Consider the following 18098-nt stretch of genomic DNA (forward strand, 5'->3'; position numbering starts at 1 on the left):
AAATTTCACTATGAGTTTCAGAATAAACCATATATCTAGCTATAATATTTCCTTAAAAAAATTAGATTCCAAATTTATATATATTTGGATGAAATTATATGTTTTAATTTTGGACTGTTAATTTTACATAATCCCATACTGGATCAAAATCTAGCAAAATCCTTTACTTTTTGGGAATATTGTTTAAGAAAGAAATGTTCCAAATGAAATTTCATTATGGGTCTCTGAATAAAAGAAATCTGTAACCATAGTATATAACATTCCTAGCAGCACTTGTTTTTGATATATATGTTTTAGGGCCATATTTCCCAATTTTCATACAGTTTGTCGTTGTGATTAGATACTGTAAATATCATATTGATGGTTTTTCGTTGTGAATTCATACAGAAGATGTTGTGCGTTCCATTTATAATGCTTTTGAAATATTTGAAACCCACATTGGACCTGCCCAAATTGCGTATTTTTAGTACTTTCAACTTAAATTCCGTAGTTTGGATAAGCCATTGGTTGCTTATATTGTAAGTGAAAATACATTAGAGGTCTACGGCTATGGTCAAGTGAAAATATAGGTGTCATATGGGCTCTCACATGCACAATTTGGTGTGGTCCAAAAAACTACAACGATGGGACTAACTCCTACTTTGGTGGCATTTACGGAATTAACACTAGCATTTGACATAAATAGCTGTATCATGAATGACCATAACGAACCCAGTTACGATATAGTCATTTACGTCAATTTCTATGTTTTAATCCGTAAATGCCACCAAAGTAGGAGTTAGTCCCATCGTTGTAGTTTTTTGGACCACGCCAAATTGTGCATGTGAGAGCCCATATGACACCTATATTTTCACTTGACCATAGCCTTAGACCTCTAATGTATTTTCACTTACAATATAAGCAACCAATGGCTTATCCAAACTACGGAATTTAAGTTGAAAGTACTAAAAATACGCGATTTCGGCAGGTCCAATGTGGGTTTCAAATATTTCAAAAGCATTATAAATGGAACGCACAACATCTTCTGTATGAATTCACAACGAAAAACCATCAATATGATATTTACAGTATCCAATCACAACGACAAACTGTATGAAAATTGGGAAATATGGCCCTAAAACATACATATATATCAAAAACAAGTGCTGCTAAGAATGTTATATACTATGGTTACAGATTTCTTTTATTCAGAGACCCATAATGAAATTTCATTTGGAACATTTCTTTCTTAAACAATATTCCCAAAAAGTAAAGGATTTTGCTAGATTTTGATCCAGTATGGGATTATGTAAAATTAACAGTCCAAAATTAAAACATATAATTTCATCCAAATATATATAAATTTGGAATCGAATTTTTTTAAGGAAATAGTATAGCTAGATATATGGTTTATTCTGAAACTCATAGTGAAATTTTGTGTAGAATTTTTCATCTTTTGACACTTTTCACCTATAACCAAGTTTCATATTACTTTCATTTATAAACTCGAAAAAAGAAGGAACAATTTTTCATCAAAAAGATTGGGAAATATTTTCATGTTTTTTCAGCAAAATTGATACTGATATTTTTATGATATATAATGTAAATAGGCATTTCATTTCTTTGGTGACCTATAGTAAAATTTGACGGAGAATATTTTTGTCTTTGACGTCATCCCTCTAAAATTATGTTTTGTTGGACAATTTTGAATAAACTCAGATGAAGTCCGACTTTAACCCTAAAACGTGTTTTTCGTTTTTAGTGATTCCTGGCGATTAGACAAGAGCTGCAGATTTGGTGTATTCTGAGACCTATAGTAAAATTTTATGGCGAACAATTTTGTAGAATATTTGGATTTGATACAGTCACATTTTTAAGGAGTTTTTGAAAGATTTTTGAAAAAAGGACAAAAAAGACCCTTTTGATGAACCGCTTGAGGGTTAAAATTCTTAACAAAAATATTGCCCACATATTCCTCTGTAAAGTTGCCAAAGACACTATATACCTGAAATGCAAGGATTCAAAGATATCTTAACTCGAATATTTCGAAAAATTTAAAAATGGGCGGAACTTGCCCCGCCTATGTTGGTTAGTTTACGACGTAAATTTTTAAAACGCCGATACACGTGTCTCATATTTTTAGCTCTACTTTCATAATCTACTCGATTTTTCGCATCATTTTGAAAAAATTGAATTTTGTTGCACAGTGTAATTATACCCTACAGCACTATGTGGGGAGGGTATTATAAGTTGGTTTTGGCCAAAAAGTTTGTAACACATCGAAATAATGGTCGTAGACCCATACTTATATATACCAAAATGAATGTCTCGACGAGCTGAGTTTGATCTGGCTATGTGTGTCCGTCCGTCCGCCTGTCTGTCCATCTAAACCTTGTAATCACGCTACAGGTCGCAATTGATCGAATCGTCACAAAATTTTGAGGGTTAATGCGAGTCTCACAGAGGAAGAAGCCTATTGATTTTGGTGATGATCGGATAATATTTAGGGGTCAGAATTGGCAAAACACTTATTCGGAGAAAAGTCAACATTTTATTATAAAGCCAATATCTCTGTTTCTTTAAGAGGGATATCAAAAGCAAAACCTGGCAAAGAAAGTAGAAAATATCAACTTTACAACGATGTAAAGTAGGCAAAGATGTAACAACATTCTGTTATGTAGTTAACAATTTCAGGCGTTTTTAACCGCTTAATTCAAATTCAACGAACTGGAAACTGCTATGGAATACAATCCTACCCAGCAAAATAAATTGGAAGTAGTGCAATGTAGACTAGTTCTTTCACGGCATGTTTTTATGCAGTTCAAACGGAGTCGTGAAAAAGGCACTCCATTCCTCACATTTTAACCGCATTTGGATGCAATCCAAAGAATCACATCCTTTGTCACATTTTAACAACATCCGGAGGCAGTTCAACGGAGTCGTGAAAAAGGCACTCCAATTCCTCACAATTTAACAGCATCCGGATGCAGTGCAAACGGAGTCGTGAAAAAGACACTCCGTTCACTACATTTTATTAGCAGTTGTTAGAGATCCCTACATGTACATAAATCAGTTTGTTCATCTCTACAGGCAAAAAGAGATAATCGTGTTAACATTTTTGTAAACATTTGTAAATACAAACTAAATAATATTTAATTTGTGAACATTTTTCCGGTAACTCACGAGAAGAAAATTTCCCAATGGAGTGCTGTTGGAGTACATGTCGAAATCTTAACTGGTGATGGAAAGACAATATCAAACCCATTTAGCAGATGAAGCAAAAGCACTTAAGTTTGGATTAAATGAAAAGCGGAGGAAACATGTGCGTTTTAATTCGATTTAATTCAATAGAGAATTCTCATAATTTGTGTTAATTTAATAAAGTTATTAATATTTTTGTTTTACACAAATAATAAATGCATTTTATTTTGTTATTCAAAACACGTGCTCTGGACTGCCTCCTATTCTACCCCAAAGGGTCAGTTAAAATGCAATGCCAAAGGGTCAGTTAAAATGCGGTGCCAAAGGTTCAGTTAAAATGCGGTGCCAAAGGTTCAGTTAAAATGCAATGCCAAAGGGTCAATTAAAATGCGGTGCAATGGAGTGCCTCTTTCCGGGGTCACTCCCTTGTAAAAATCATGAGTGAAAATGCATAATTTGATGCACTTCCAAATCACTTGTACATATCATTTAACTGCCTCTTTGGAGGCAAACTTTTCGCTGGGTAAGTCCAACTTTTTCCTTTCCTACAATTCGTATAAGCCGAAATGCGCTTTAATGGAGTTTTTAACATTAACATACCCCTGTTGTTGATAAAATGTTTATATACTTTGTTTCATAAACATATTTGCATTATGCACCTTTTCCAGTCTTTACAATTCTATGTCTTTGAAGTAGGTTCTCGTAGGTGGTCAAATAGCAGAGATATGACAATAGTCGATAATGCATCCCATTTTCCGATTTTTTGTAATCACGCTACAGGTCGCAATTTTGATCGTATCGTCACGAATTTTTTGGGAGTTGATGCGGGTCCCACAGAAGAAGCCTATTTAGTTTGGCGATGGTCGGATAATATTCAGGAGTCGGAATAAGCGAAAAGCTTATGTGGAGAAAAGTCAAAGTTTTTTCTTATGCGAATATCTCCGCTTCTGGTTGGAGTATTCCAAAAGGAATACCCGTCAATGGAAGAAGAAAAGATCTCGTTTATATTGATGCAAAGTATGTTGGCGTAAGTGAGCAATTCGAGATATTGCAAAATTCAGTAATATATCCAATTTTTCCATTTTTTGTAATCACGCTACAAGTTGGAATTTTGATCGGATATGGACGAAATTTTGGAGGTAGGTGGGAGCCCCACAGAGGAAGAAGCCTATTGTGATAGTCGGATGATATAGTGATAGTCGGATAATATTTAGGGGTCGGAATGGAGAAAAACTCATTTCGAGACAAATTCAAAGTTTTATTCTTTGTGAATATATCGGTTTTTAGTAGGGGTATTCCAACGGCAAAGCCTGTCAATGGAAGAAGAAAATATTACCTTTACATTGGTGTAAAGCAGGTTGGCGAAAGTGGGCAAACAAGGGAGATAGCGCAATAGTCGGTAATGCATCCAATTCTTCCATTTTTTGGAATCAAGCTACAGGTCGTAATTTTGATCGGATGGTCACGAAATGTTGGTTGCTTATAGGGGTCCCAGAGAGAAAGAGGCATATCATGTTTGGTGGTAGTCGGATTATATTCCCTAAAATAAATATTTACCAGTGAAAAGCTTATGTACAGGGGTAGTGGTGTAGGGTATCACATGGTCGGCCCGGTCCCGACTATAGCCTTTACTGACTTGTTATAAATTGTTTATTTCATAAAATCAATTATTTGAAGTAACAATAAAGTATAATATTTCAAATGCATACTCACTCGGTCTGTGCAAATCTAGCACAATCTGTCATTTGAACAACATATTCCATTGATATATGTCTGAAATTAGAAGCATAAAAACATTAAAGAAGGGATCAAATTAAGGCAATCATTTTAACATAACATTATTGTACCATGTATATATATCACTTCCGATACTTATAAGTGTACATCGGTACATTCTTCTTTGGGAAATGTTATTGTTATCAATCGGGGAATCGTGTTGAATTCAATAGAGGTACATACATACATTGGCTCAATATTTTAAGTGTCACTGTGAGCAATTTAAACAAGGAATTGAAAATTTTCAACGACCATCCTTTTATGGAACAGTTGCGATATGTATATTCTGGCTTTAGTTTGACGTAAAAGTGAAGTAATACGAATGATATTTCATATAAGAAGATTGGGAAACATGGTTGTAGACTGATTCGCATATGAGATATGTTATCTTCGTTGGGTAGATGTTGTGTATTTTACAAATCAGAAAATATATTTTATATCAATGGTATACCGCATCAGATTCCATTACATATGCAACTAATCCAATATGACAGGCAAACGGACGGACATTAATTCTATGTTCACTGTTGCCATTTACATATAGTAAAAATAGTAGCTTCTTGCAGGTTCTGGAACAAAACTTGGACTTGACCAAACTGAAAACAGTGAACACATGTGTGCATCTTATGAAAAAATACATGCGAAGCAATATTAGCAACTTACTCCTCTCCTTGGTTTTCCATTTGGTGCTCCGACTCTACTTCCTGAATTGGTTGTCCATTTGATCATCTCGTTCTATCAAGTTCAGCACTTCCATTCTAAATTGAAATTTCATATATCAGATTATAACTTTTTCGTCAAACTCATTTTAGAAGTCTTCCATATTGATTTCGTCCTGCGAAAAGTGCTGGCCAATCATTCTGGAAACACGTCGTTAATATTTATCTAAACACAATACATATACTGCATGCTTACCTCGGAATGTTTTTTGCAGCAACAATTGGAACAGCCTTCGGCACCACCGTAACCTTTTTCTTTGTCCGCTGGAATTCTGAAGAAATGTTTTTGAATACAGTTCTTTTACATAAAACACAATACCTCATTTTTATTTTGCAATAAACACTTTTCTGCCCAATTAAGACGTTATCAAACAAATTAGTTTTTCTAACGAAATAACTAAAACGCAAAAATGATAACGGATGAGTAAACAATGAAGAAGAACGAAATGTTAAAATGAAAACAAAACAGGGTTGAATTTTTTGATCAATAATAAATATCAACTCTGCGTGTCAACACGGTTTTGACAGGTTAAGCCATAACAAAAAAAAAAATTGTAATCAGCTGTTAGCTGTGGCCTACCTAAGAATTATTGTACCATGTTTACAACTTTATTTGGAAAATTATCGTAAAATTATCTTGAGTAATTATAGTTAATAACATAAAAAGGTCGATAATACAACAAATTTGAATTTTAAAATTATCTATATATTGTATTAATTCTAACAAATGAAAAAAAATGATTTTATCGTTGAAACATCATAAGATCTGTTCCTTTACGTGCAAGAATCTTCAAGTTTTACCACTTTTTACTCGAAAAGCGTTCCTTTACTTCTGACACCATACAATTCATATGAGAGCAGTTCACAACTTTTGCTACTTTTGCCGGTTTTGCCATTTTCAAAAGTAAAGGAACAGACCAATAATAATAAATTTTGATAGATAAAAGTTGTGCTCAGAACCAATCAATGGGATTATTCACATTCTTCTGTTTTTTGCCATACAGTTTTGGCCTAGTAGAAACTAGCAGCAAGTATTTTTATTGGCATCTAATATGATAGCTGATACGTTGATTTTGACATTTATGCAGGAGTTTCTGCAATTTCCGTCATATTTGCGTTCCCGAATTTTTTAAGAAATTTGTATGAGGAAGCAATTTTTGACAATTCGCTCTTTTTTCTAACATTGCCATTAAAAAAGTACGGGAACACAATAAAAAATAGCATTGTAACCATGGAACAATTACCCAGGTAGTGGCATCGTAAAATTTTGAATATGTTATGTCAAAACTTTCTTTATGTTGTTGGGGAAATAACAAAAATATTTTTTTTATATAGGGATTTGACTTTTCATATTCGATCAGCTGGTGTGATACGACTACCTGGTAGTTCTGCCATGATTGTAACAAAATAATTTAATAATTTTGTCACATTGTTTACAAATTTTTATACTAACATTTTTTGTTGCAGCAATTGACCATCTACCTTATTTATTATGATACGTGAAAAGTGTTGCAACTTTTGGTACTTTTTTAGGCCAAACCAGGGTTGTATATCATGTGTACTGTGATTTCGATGTTGATTTCGCTGAAATCACGAAATGAGATGATTTCATTTTTGTATGCGAAATCATGATAAATTTAGCTTGATTCCGCGCGAAATCACGAAACGCCTTCGAAATCACGAAACGACGCCGAATGTAAACCAAACATTCGTTTCGTCATTTCGTAGGCGTTTCATGATTTCGCGCGAAATCAAGCAAAATTTTTCATGATTTTGCGTACAAAAATTAATTCATCTCATTTCGTGATTTCAGCGAAATCAACATCGAATTCACAGTACCCATGATATACAACCCTGTTTTGCCTAAAAAAGTACCAAAATTTGCAACACTTTTCACGTATCACAATAAACAAGGTATATGACGAATTGCTGCAATAAAATTTTTTTGATATCAAAATTTGTAAACAAAGTAAAAAAAATTAAATTACTTTGTTACAATGTTAATTTTTCATAGTGTTCTCTACTTTTTTCATGGTAAAATTAGCAAATGAGCGAAATATTAAAAAATACTTTCCCATACAAATATGTCCAAACAGCGCGGTAACAGAAAAATGGCAGAAATTGCAAAAACTCTAGAAGAATGGTCAAAATCAATGCATCAGCCAATCAGATGCCAGCAAACAAGCTGCTAGTTTCTACTCGGCCAAATTTGTATAGCAGAAAATGTTATTCTGCTCCATTTTAGTTTAAAGAGAAATGCAAGTTTAGTACGGCAACGCATTTCTAGCACAAAACGGTGGAAAATAGTGCAAGTAGTGTTCTGGAACACAACTTTATGCATGTTCCAGAACCCGCAATAATCTAAAATTTTTACTACGATAACAATAGTTCTTTTATATTATCTAAAAAAATGGTAAAAATTTGTTGATTCTTGCAGTTCTGGAATCAATAAAAATTTCTAATTACGATGGTTCAACGATAACATATTTTCGTATATTTTTACCGACAAATTAAATCTGCGAAAATAAGTGTAAACAACGGGGTGTATTTCAGGATTTCGTGAAATCTAGTAAATTTTAGAGCATAAGTATAAACCAGCTATTACACAGCTTCTTACACAGCTTAGTCCCGGTCCACACTAGAGTGATTTCATCGAAAAAATTGCATGAAATTATGCGTCTATAGATCGACCTCCATAGTAAAGTAAAATCATAAAATTGCTGTAGTGGGGAATTCGATTTAAGAACACCTAATTTCATGAAATTCACGCTAGTGTAGACCGGGACTTAAATTAACATTTGTTTCATCTTCTTCATCAGAAGATGATAATAAAAAAAGCACAGAGGGTTCGATTTTATTTATTTTTTTCTTAAAATATCGCGCTAACCAGCAATTGTTTTTTTAATATTGCTATTTGACACAAACCACCGTACATTTATTAAGGTAGATGCATCAGCAATCAGTTATAACACTGTCAAAAAGATTTTGCAATAATAAATAATTTCGTACATGTTCTTAGCACGACTTCATTCCGAAATTATTGTTCAATGTATTATTCAAACAATTCAACAGATATTCAATACTTTTCATTCATAATTTTGTTTTTTTAATTTACGTTTTAAGTTAAATATTTATTTTTGGGGTCTACCTTTGTGAATGTTAATGATATCATATAGTCGATTACCGGTAAGTCCCAATTTACATTAGGCGAGTTTACTTGCGGCAAGTGTCAGTTTGTAGGTGAGAGAGGGTGTTGAGAGGCAAAGGGTTACCATATGCCTCACCTCCCTCTCCTTCAAATTGACAATTGCCGCAAGTAAACTCGCCTAATGTAAATTGGGACTTATTTTTCGAATTTATCGATATTACAAGGTAGGCATGGTACAATAAGAAAGGTAGATGCATCGGCGAATTGCTACAACAAAGCAACTTTTTTGTAATGTAAACTGTCAAAATTTTCGCCAAATGGTCCCTTGTTGTTTCTTTTTATCGCTTGTGTTTGCCTATAAAGTGTAGACATGCTATCTCTTACTTACCGAATCATATGGTTTTTTGTTTTGATTTTTCATGGCGCATTCCTAGTTTTTTGACGTTTTAGATTCGATCAGCTGGGCTGAGGCATCTACCTTTCTAATTGTACCATGAAGGTAGGGCATAGCAAACAGCTGATTACAATTTTTTTCTATTGGTTTGCTTATTCTTTCAAATCAGTATACACAAATTGTGTATGGTTTTGAAAAATATGACAAAATGTTTTATACATATTATAATTCAGTCGAAATGAAAATTGTTATTACAACATTTATTTAAACAAAAATATACAGATTTTGTTTTAGATCAGGTCTCATAAGTTATCCACAATAGTGGCACCAAGTATAGTAGTTCTCTTAGTTGATTTATATATTTTGTATGCTTATTACTGTTAACATATACATATATACATTTTTTCCTCAGTTTGGATTTTTTTACATTTAATATTAATTGCTTGAAATCATGTTGTATGATCCATTGAATTAAAGTAGAACTTACTGTAATGTAATTATTTGGCTGCCTTCAGCTTCTGCATTATTAAGTAAATAAAAATGAAATGAAAATGAAACATTTATTATTTGTATTTATTACAACATTGTGATGAAACAAACTTTTGAACATATAGAGAAGCTGACTCTGTAAAGAAAACTTAGACTCCCATTCATTTTTCGCGTTTTTAGTTAATGATCCAAAATATCAAATAAACAGTACAATCTGTTGCATATTCAGTTATGGTAATTCTAACAGAATAAGCAAATACACCCAGGCCTTGTTTTTCACAATTTGTTCGAACCTGACCTACCTTCCAAATTATTGTACCATAATCATTAGGGTGGGGCGATTTGTGTGGAAGGAAAAAAACCTCAATGAGCCCTTCACGTTCCTGATTCCTGGGATTGAATAGAGCAAAAAAGTCCACTGGACCATATATCTACCGTGAAAATCGAGCCTCCCGATTTTGACTTTAAGTTTTTTATTGACTTTTTTTGATATTTTGGCATATAACAGCATTGGGACGCTCCTTCAGGCAGTTTTGAACTTCTGAAGGTGCAAACTTTTCGAAAAATGTCAATAAATGACACTGTGCTACAAAAGTTGACCAGAAAAATATTCAAATGTTCTGATGCAAAATTATATCGTGTTGGGATCCATGGACAACGACAATGCCTTTCGTTCGTTGGGGTCACTTCGTTTTATTTTTTTATAACGGTAAAAGTAGTTTTAGTAACGGTAAAAATGAGCACGTTACTTGCGTTGGATATATCCAAAGCTTTTAATTCGATTTCATATAATACCTTGATAAATAAACTCAAAAGCAAGTTTGATTTCTCTTATTCAGCCTGCAAAATGATAATGTCGTATGTTAGTGGAAGAACCCAATATGTTGAGATGAACGGAGTTAGATCTAGGACTGTCTCACTATCTTCAGGGGTACCACAAGGGTCGATCTTAGGTCCCTTACTTTTTATTCTTTACCTAAATGACCTCTCTGAATGTATTGATCTTAATATTTGTTCATTGTTTGTATTTGCTGATGATATGCTGTTGCTATTTAAGGCTCAAACTAATTGTATCGGTTACTTGGAGAATACAATGAACTGTTGTTTAGATGACATAATAAGATGGACTCGATCTAACTCGTTACAAATTAACCCGCTGAAAACGAAAATTATGATGTTTGGTTCTCACGTTCAAGATATTGACATTTATATTGAGGGTTCAAGAGTTGATGTTGTGGATAAACATAGGTGTTTGGGAGTTATTTTGGACAATAGAATCTATTTGATTTTGCGTAAATTGTACTCCACTAGTATTTATTTGCCTCAATGGGTTAGGACGAAACTTGCCCATGCACTGATGATGCCGCATATATTATATGCTTTAGGGTAGTTTACACTATATGTAAATGTCATATGACATGAACTTTTCCATCGTTATATATTCGCTAATATGTGCAATATTGGAGATTTTACTTACGCAATTCACTCTGTGCATCCACACCAGCAATAATGTTATAAAACTATGTCTCCACATTGCCTCCGTGGGTAGATATGGAATGATTTTATTTTGTGTCATATGACATTTACATATAGTGTAAACTACCCCTTAGAAGTTATATCTGGAACATCAGTAGGTAATTTTACTAAACTACAGCATATTATGAATACGATGGCTAGGTTTGTTTATAATGTTAACAATCGTGAACATATATCCCAGTTTGTTCTTGACTTTTTAGGCTCTTCGTGGAGTGATTATGTTAATATAAGAAATATCTTATATTTTTACAAGTTTATTAAAACGGGTGCACCTAGATCGTTGTGTACATTATTTACATTCTTTTCAAGTAGAAACCCACAGATCACCATCCCTCTAATTCATAACTCCGTGTTTGAAGATTCATATGTGGTGCGCGTGGCAAGATGTTGGAACTACCTCCCTTTAGTGTTGCGTTTATTTTCACATTCGAATAATGCATTTCGGTTAAAACTTCGTGATCATTTGTCGGAGAGGAGAGGATTAGTCTAACCATTGCTCTTTTCCCTTAACAGTAACGCTATGCAGTTATTTAAGTTACATATATGTATCATGAATTATTTGTAAGTTTTTTGCACGGAAACGCACAATTCATATGTTTTAGGCTACTACATACATATGTTGCTAATGGACAATGTAACTTTCTTTTAATAATTTATCCTATATTTAAAGTAAATAAGGCTGGGGAGCCAATATCATGGAATTATTTGAATTATCAGGAATATTACAATGCTATGTAATACGTTTATTAGGCCAAGAAGGCTTCTGTGTTACAAGTGAAGAAATAAATAAATAAATAAAATAAATAAAAAGTAGTGAAAATCTGGGTTTCTTACATTTTCATCCTTCTTCCTTTTAAAGGGGTGAATAATATCCTTGGAACAAATTATTGTTTGTTTAAATCGGTTAACAAATGGCTAATGCCAAGTTTACACTTGCGCTCTAAAATCCACTGGATTTCACGAAATCCTGAAATACATCCCGGTGTTTACTCTTATTTTTTTGTTGATTTCAAACATATCGCAATGATCAAGGTAGATGCATATGCGCAGCTGATCGAACATGAATTTTCAAAACAAGTTGTTGCAAATTGAATTAGTCATCAAAAATATACAACAATATAGAACTTTACAACTTTATTTCGAACATTATCGTAAAACTATCTATATATCGTATTAATTGTGTATAGAACCCGTTCCCGTACTCCGAAGTCTAGCAAGACTTACACTTCTCTTTAAACAAAAATAGCGCCGAATAACACCCTATTCTCCTGTTTTCTGCCATACAATTTTGGCATAGTAGAAACTAGCAACATGTTCATTATCATCTAAATACGATAGCTGATACGTTGATTTGCTGCAGTTTTTGCAATTTCCGTCATTTTTTCGTTCCCGTATTTTTTAAGAAATTTGTATGGGGAAGCAATTTTAGACATTTCGCTCTTTTTTCTAACATTACCATTAAAAAAGTACGAGAACGCAATGAATAATAGCATTGTAACAAAGTAATCTAATATTTTTTTCACGTTGTTTAAAAATTTTGATTCTAAAATTTTTTGTTGCAGCAATTGACCATCTACCTTGTTTATTGTGATACGTGAAAAGTGTTGCAACTTTTGGTACTTTTTAAGTCACAAACAGGGTTGTATATCATGTGTACTGTGATTTCGATGTTGATTTCGCTGAAATCACGAAATGAGATGATTTCATTTTTGTATGCGAAATCATGATAATTTTTGCTTGATTCCGCGCGAAATCACGAAACGCCTTCGAAATCACGAAAAGACGCCGAATGTAAACCAAACATAAGGTTTTCAAATCGCCCCGGCCTAATGATCATACCATTTTTTTATGTCATGTTCACCTGTCGAACGGCGTACACGAATTAACCCGTTTCCACGACACCATTCGTAATTAACAGAAACATAAACAAAATTTCCTTCATTTTTTTTCCTTGTTTTCACGAAAATTTGAACCAAAAACCAATAAAACATACATTAAATTAATAGGAAAAGCAATAGGCTTTCCTTCAAGTGTACGAGTATCTTCTATTTTTAACTAAACGCATTTCATTCATTTTTTCCATGGTAGAACAAATATAAGAGCTTCATTCCCGCACTTTTTAGTGGTAAAACTCGTAAAAGAGAGAACTGCAAAAAATTTGTTGTCACACACAAGTTTTTTGAAATAGTTCGGGAACGGAAAAATGGAAAATACGTCAAAAAAACTGGAACAAATGTCAAAGTCGGCGCATCAGCCAATCAGACGCCGGCAACCATGTTACTATTTTTTTACTCGCCCGAATTTGTCGTGTAAAAAGTTTTTAAAGAGAGCGTCATTCAGCGCCATTTTTGTTTAAAGAGAAGTGAACATTTTACAACTTTTTTGTGTACGGGAACGCTTTTTCGAGTAAAATGTGTAAAAGTCGTAAAAATTGTAAAAACTTTTTAGTTCTGGAACACAGCTAAGGTAAAGTTAATACTACAACAAATACAACTCGAACAACAACCACAAAGTAATTTGTTTTTGTTTGTAACGTTACTGCCAGTTGTATTTGTAAACAAAACAAGGAAATGTCTATAAATTATTGGAATTTAAAAAAAAAACTAATAATTTTTCGCATTTGGTTGAATATTTTGGAAAACATGAATGAAAATTCGTTACATTTTCAATTTTTATGTTTCCACATCATTCCACTAAATGCATAAATTCTCGCAGAAAGTAGAATTCTTGCAGAAAAGTTTGGAGTCGCTGGAAATTCAAAGAAAAAGGAGGAGCTGTTTCAATGTTTTGTTTTAGAAATCAAAGAACCACATGTTTATTAGGGCTTTATTTTTTAAATTTTAACAAAATACCTCACATATTAACAAACGTTGTATCGCCTCTACAAGCGAGGATTTACGGCGCTTCTTATCGTTCGAACTTGGAGGAGGTTACATATCATTGATATGAAGAAGTCTTTCTGGGAAATGTTTTTCCGAATGATATTTTTTTTCTCAAAAAATATATGTTCCTAATGTACATCGAAATTTGACACTAACGTTACAACCCAGTTCAGTCAGCTGTGTATTGCTGCAAAAAATATATTTTCCTAATGTACATCGAAATTTGACACTAACGTTACAACCCAGTTCAGTCAGCTGTGTATTGCTGCTACCTTTTCTTTTTCTACCATGCATTTTTTCCATAAATTCTGAATAATTTTGTATTTTCAATATATTTGTATATGTTTCTATTTTCAAAATTAAAGAGAGAGAGGGAGAAATGTCAAAACAATGTTTGTGTATACAGACTTTCAGTTATTTGTTTCTGATTTTGTACGCGATTTTGAACTAATGGACAAGAAATGTGTGTGGAATTAAGAAGGAAACACAATCATATTCCTTGTGCATCTATATAAAATGTACAGTTTATTAATTTTCATTCATCTTTTTCCCTTTTTCTAAAAAATTTTGTATTTTCAACAAATTTTTCAATTTTGAATTTAGACATGTCATAATTAATTTTTTCGATAAATTCTCTCATTTGTTAGGGATGGGACTTACTTATTCGTCGTTCAGAGAGTATTTCTAATCGAACAACGTAGAAAAATCGTCGTTCGTTCATAGAATTTTGTGTGGTCAAATAAGTAATTTATTCGTAGTTATGGGTCGAACAACAAATAGAGAACGAACGACGTACCGTGGAAACGGGCTATTATGTTGTTCGATTAGAAATACTCTCTGAGCGACGAATAAAAAAGTCCCATCCCTAAAGTATAGCACACATTGACAAGCAAAACTGACAGTCATCGAGGTCTATTTCGTGAATATCAAAGCCTAATTGAAAAATTTCTTTTATAATCTCTAAATAATATCGTAAATATTGTATTTCAAACGTTTTTAGCTAAATAAAGGTTGTTATTTGCTGGAAAATTGTCCTTAAAGTACGTTGACTGTCAGTTTTGACTGTTAGTGTGTACTCCCCTTAACAAATGAAAGAATTTATCGAAAAAATTGTTTATGACATGTCTAAATTCAAAATTGAAAAATTTGTTGAAAACACAAAAATTTTTAGAAAAAAGATGAATGAAAATTAATGAACTAAACATTTTATATTGTTACGAATGTAACTGATAGATTTAAGTTAATTTAGTTTAATTTCCGTTAATTTAAAAATTTGAATTGTAACGTAAAGTTTTATTACGCAGTTACTTTATTTAAGCAACAACAACAACTACCATGTAGAAATCTCTTCATTATTCTAGTTATTTACCTTTCATTTATGTGCTTCTGTTTTGTTTTGCCACAATCATGTAATTATTGTTTAGTTTGTTATGCCAAGTTTACACTTGCGCTCTAAAATCCACTGGATTTCACGAAATCCTGAAATACACCCCGGTGTTTACACTTATTTTTTGTTGATTTCAAGCATATCACAATAATCAAGGTAGATGCAAATGCGCAGCTGATCGAACATGAATTTTCGAAAAAAGTTGTTGTAAATTGAATTAATCATCAAAAATTTACGACAATATAGAACTTTACTGCTTCATTTCGAAAATGATCGTAAAATTATCTATATATCGTATTAATTGTTTATAATACTATAAAACTAAAAAATGATTTTATCGTTGAGACATTACAATAATAAATTTTGATACATAAAAGTTGTGTTCAGAAACTGCAAAATATTACTACTTGCAGTATTTTCCCCGTTTAGTGCTAGAAATGCGTTCCAGTACTCCGAAGTCTAGCAAGACTTGCACTTGATTTTGAATAAAAGGCTCTTCTCCTGTTCTCTGCTATAAAATTTTTTTTGGAATTTTGGAATCTGGACACGATGGCTGATACGCTGATTTTGGCATTTTTGCTGGAGTTTTTGCAATTTCCGTCATTTTTTCGTTCCCATATTTTTTAAGAAATTTGTATGGGGAAGCAATTTTTGACAATTCGGTCTATTTTCTAACATTACCATTAAAAAAAGTACGGGAACACAATGAAAAATAGCATTGTAACAATGTAATTTAATATTTTTTCACGTTGTTTACAAATTTTGATATTAACATATTTTGTTCCAGCAATTCTCACATCTACCTTGTTTATTGTGATACGTGAAAAGTGTTGCAACTTTTGGTACTTTTTAAGGCAAAAGCAAGGTTGTATATCATGTGTACTGTGATTTCGATGTTGATTTCGCTGAAATCACGAAATAAGATGATTTCATTTTTGTATGCGAAATCATGATAAATTTTGCATGATTCCGCGCGAAATCACGAAACGCCTTCGAAATCACGAAAAGACGCTGAATGTAAACCAAACATTACTTCGTTATTTCTTGCATCTGTTTGTTGTTGTAGTTACGTCATTACTGTGCTTGTCGTCCAATTGTATTCCCCCCCCCCCCCATGTATGTATGTGAGTATAGTTGTTCGCTTATGGGTACTTTACACGATATGTATTTTACATATGGGTTGTCACTTTTTATATACAAAATATATACGCAAAGTGACAGCCCATGTGTAAAATACATATCGTGTAAAGTACCCATTAGTGCGAATGTGCGTCTGTGTGTTCGTTGCACAGATTCGAGATGTTACCAGATTTTGTGGATACTTCTAGAACAGGGAGACTTTGGGGTATAAATACAGGGGAAATGGCAATGACGTTTTAGTTGTGAATTTTATACCGAAGTGTAAACATCGACTAGCTATAACAGTCCGCTCCGAATAAGTGTAATAAAGTAAATAAAGCATTGTAGAAACGTAATCTAAAACGAACCCTGTTTTATTTGGTACAAATCGTATCGGGGAATAAAACAACGTCTACACGGAGATTAGTTAAATCTAATTCCGTAACAATATAGATGCAGAAGGAAGATGGTTGTGTTTCCTTCTTAATTCCACACACATTTCTTGTCCATTAGTTCAAAATCGCGTAAAAAAAACTGAAACAAAAAGGAAACAAATAACTGAAAGTCTGTATACACAAACATTGTTTTGACATGTCTCTCTCTATTTAATTTTGAAAAAAAAAAACATATAAAAATATATTGAAAATACAAAATTATTCAGAATTTATGGAAAAAATGAATGAAATGTGTATAGTTAAATATAGAAGACACATTTGAAGGAAAGTCTATTGCTTTTCCTATTCATTTAATGTATATTTTATGTGTTTTCGGTTCAAATTTTCGTGAAAACAAGGAAAATTTGTTTATGTTTCTGTTAATTACGAATGGTGTCGTGAAAACGGGTTAACTCGTGTACGTCGTTCGACAGGCGAACAACGTATTTGAAACGCTCGTGTGAATATGACATTAAGAGCAGTACACATTGTCAGTTTTGAATGTCGATATTTTGCAGTTATCGATAACTGTCCAACCGTCCAGCAACCACAAAACATTTTGTGGTTGCATGATGAATGACAAAAATGAACGGCCAAACTAGCAAGCACCAACAAAGCTGTCATTCAAAACTGGCAATGTGTACTCAGCTTTATGCTTAGTTTACATTCGGCGTCGTTTCGTGATTTGTCCCTGTTTATACAGGGAAAGTTGATGGGAAAGAAAATTGAGTTTATGGGCGAGGGAGTAGAGAGGAATAAGAGGGGGTACACACACCTCTGTACTGGCAAATTCTGTTTTTCTTCGTATACAACCTGAAGTTGGCTGCAGATTTGTTTTTGCATTTTCTTTCATTTTATTTTCTCTGTCGAGAAACAAACAACAGCGGAGACAATAGAAAAAAAAATCATTTGGAGGAAAAACTATTTTTTAAGCAAAAACAATTCGAAATATGTAAGTGGAAATGTCAAAATTAAAATGCAATTTAATGGTTCCTTTAATAATTAATTGTTTATCACACACGTCCATTTTTACT

The 18098-nt window shown here is 32.9% G+C and overlaps 1 long non-coding RNA gene across 1 annotated transcript; it reads right to left on the reverse strand.

Moving 5' to 3' along the window:
• Window positions 1–4897: 4897 nt before the first annotated feature.
• LOC141399015 (uncharacterized) lies at window positions 4898–6018 on the reverse strand. The gene is made up of 3 exons (XR_012411747.1): window positions 5872–6018; window positions 5620–5816; window positions 4898–5552 (listed from the first exon to the last, which is right to left on the reverse strand). It is a non-coding gene; the product is annotated as an uncharacterized lncRNA (long non-coding RNA).
• Between the last annotated feature and the right edge of the window lie 12080 nt (window positions 6019–18098).

Source organism: Musca autumnalis, unplaced genomic scaffold (genome assembly GCF_047663935.1).
Source record: "Musca autumnalis isolate F117 unplaced genomic scaffold, ASM4766393v1 scaffold_3, whole genome shotgun sequence".
Taxonomy (NCBI): Eukaryota; Metazoa; Arthropoda; class Insecta; order Diptera; family Muscidae; genus Musca; species Musca autumnalis.